Source organism: Mus pahari, chromosome 15 (genome assembly GCF_900095145.1).
Source record: "Mus pahari chromosome 15, PAHARI_EIJ_v1.1, whole genome shotgun sequence".
In the NCBI taxonomy this organism is placed as follows: Eukaryota; Metazoa; Chordata; class Mammalia; order Rodentia; family Muridae; genus Mus; species Mus pahari.
Window position 1 is genome coordinate 2686475 of NC_034604.1, and position 2469 is coordinate 2688943.

Below are 2469 nucleotides of genomic sequence, written 5' to 3' on the forward strand. Positions count from 1 at the left end.
GGGGGGGGGGGATAGGGAACTTTCGGGATAGCATGTGAAATGTAAATAAAGAAAATAATAATAAAAAAAAGAACAAGCTGAATTCTCAATTGTTAAATAATAATAAATAAATCTCACCAAAATGTTGAGAACATTTCTAACAGCTGTAGCTTACAGTCCTTATTAAATCTAATGGGAACAATATTCTAGGAATTTCTCCTCTTAGATGCTCAAAATGAGAATTTAAAAGTCTAGGAAACTACACTGTGTCTTTGAGCTTCCTGTTCCTTTTCATTGGCTCTCATGTTTCTGGTCCCCCAGGTTCTAAAATGGCCCCTTTTCCATGCCCTTTTTCAACATGTTCAGAATATGCCATTGTTCAGCATACAGTAATTCATATAGTAATGTTGTGTGCTTCTGAAACCACTTTCCAGATAATCCCCTTTTGATCTCTTTCCAAAACCAAAACAAGGACAGCGCAGAAGGAAGCTGCCTTGATAAGGATGTGCTGATAGCTCTGTCTTGCCTACTCCCAAACCTGAGTTGGGCACCCTTAGTTTCAGCAAGAAATAGAAGGGAACAGTTTGCATACACTTGTAAATCTGCTTGCAACTCCACTTCCTATTTCACAATCTAATCTCAGATGATACCACAGTGCCCACAGTATGCTGATCACTACCAACAGCAGATGGAGTCAGATAAAAGGAGCTCTCTGGTTAGTATGTTGTTGGGAGAGGACCTGATGGAGTGATGAAATCACAGGCAACATTGCCCCTACTTGGACTTTAAATAACACTTGGTAGCATATGTCTGGCTTCCATGTGGAGAATCTCAACAAATCAAATTCAGGATTTTGACATTTAACTGGCTTCTTAAGAAGCAGCAAAGAGTTTCAAAATGTAGAACTCAAATGTAAGTTCCAACTTTGGCAGAAATATGACTTTGAATTGCTGGTGTGTATGAGTAGCTCAAGTGCCTAAAAAGCTCTTGATATGGGTTAGATTCAAAAGAAATTCCTGTTGAATGTATTTTCGATTGAAAATGAACTCTGCATTACTGAATGTACTTGTGCTTTCTCACGGGTTTTTTAACTCGAAGCCAACGTACTTGGCTCATTTCTAACCAAAAAGCATTAACGTCTGTGTAACTTCGTTGCGGGGTTAAAGTGAAACAGGAACTGGCAGAATCAAAATTACAAACACCTGTGAATTTGGAAAGATATATTTCTATACATAAGGATGAACAGCTTTTTACACCAACACATGTTCCAACTAGGGTGTGCTGTCTAATCACAAGTTCAAAGCAATAAGATCAACCAATCATGCACTAGAATTCTGTCACCAACACCAGAAACAGAGCTTTCCTCTTCATAAGTTAATTGTCTCTTATATTTTGTTATAGTAATGAAAAGTTAACATGCACTGTTGTAGAGGGTAGAAAAATTGTCAGCAACATAAATGTACATCAATAGAATACTAGATCAATTATAATATTGCTTTAGATTAGGTAACTATTAACTGAAAGAAAAAGTTCTTTCTGGTGTCATATTAAGTTTTCAAGTTCTTAAGTGAAACTGCAGAAATAATCTAGTTTATGAAGTAGTTTATTTGAAGTATGCTAACTCAGGAAACAAAAAAAATTTATTTTGAGACTAGATAAGTAAACTTGCCTTTCTTCCTTCTCATACAGTCTTGAAATGATACAGTTGAGGGTCTTGATGAGGTTCATTTTCTCTGCCAGATAAAGAATTAAAAGGCAGGAAAAATCTGAATCACAGTAGGCCACAGTGCAGGCATTGGGGGGGGGTGAGGAAACACACACACCACAGATGTGCAAATAAGACCCTGTGCACAGGACAGAGGCTTTTGTCTCAAGTCGGGAGGCTGTACTGACTGGTTTATGACAACTCGACAGGGTCATCAGAGAGGAAGGGGCCTCACTTGAGAAGATGCCTCCCTAAGATTGTGCTGTAGGCAAATCTGTAGGGCAGTTTTTTAATTAGTAGTCGACAGGGCAGAGCCCAGCCCATTTTGGGTGGATGTCATCCCTGGGCTGGTGGCTGTGCGTTCTATAAGAAAAACCGAGCAAGCCACAGAAGCAAGCTAGTAAGCAGCACCCTCCACCATCTCTGCGTTAGCTCCAGCCTTCAGATTCCTGCCCTGTTTAAGTTCCTTTCCTTCAGTGATAGACTTCAGTGTGGAAGTGTAAGCCAAATAAATCCTTTCCTCCTCAGCTTGCTTTTGGTTATTGTGTTTTGTGGCCAAAGCAATAGGAGAAACACTAAGAAGTTGAAGAAGAAGCTGGTGGTCTTGGGAATTCGCCACAGTTGTTACCTAGCCATGGCCGCCTACCACAGAGTCTTGTCCAGTGACTGGCCTCTCACTTTTTGGGTTCCTTTCCCACTACTGGAGACTAAGCAATGAGTCCATGCAAGGAAGGCAAGTTACACTACAATCCCAGGCCCTCTTAAGTTTTCAGAAGTATTTTAAG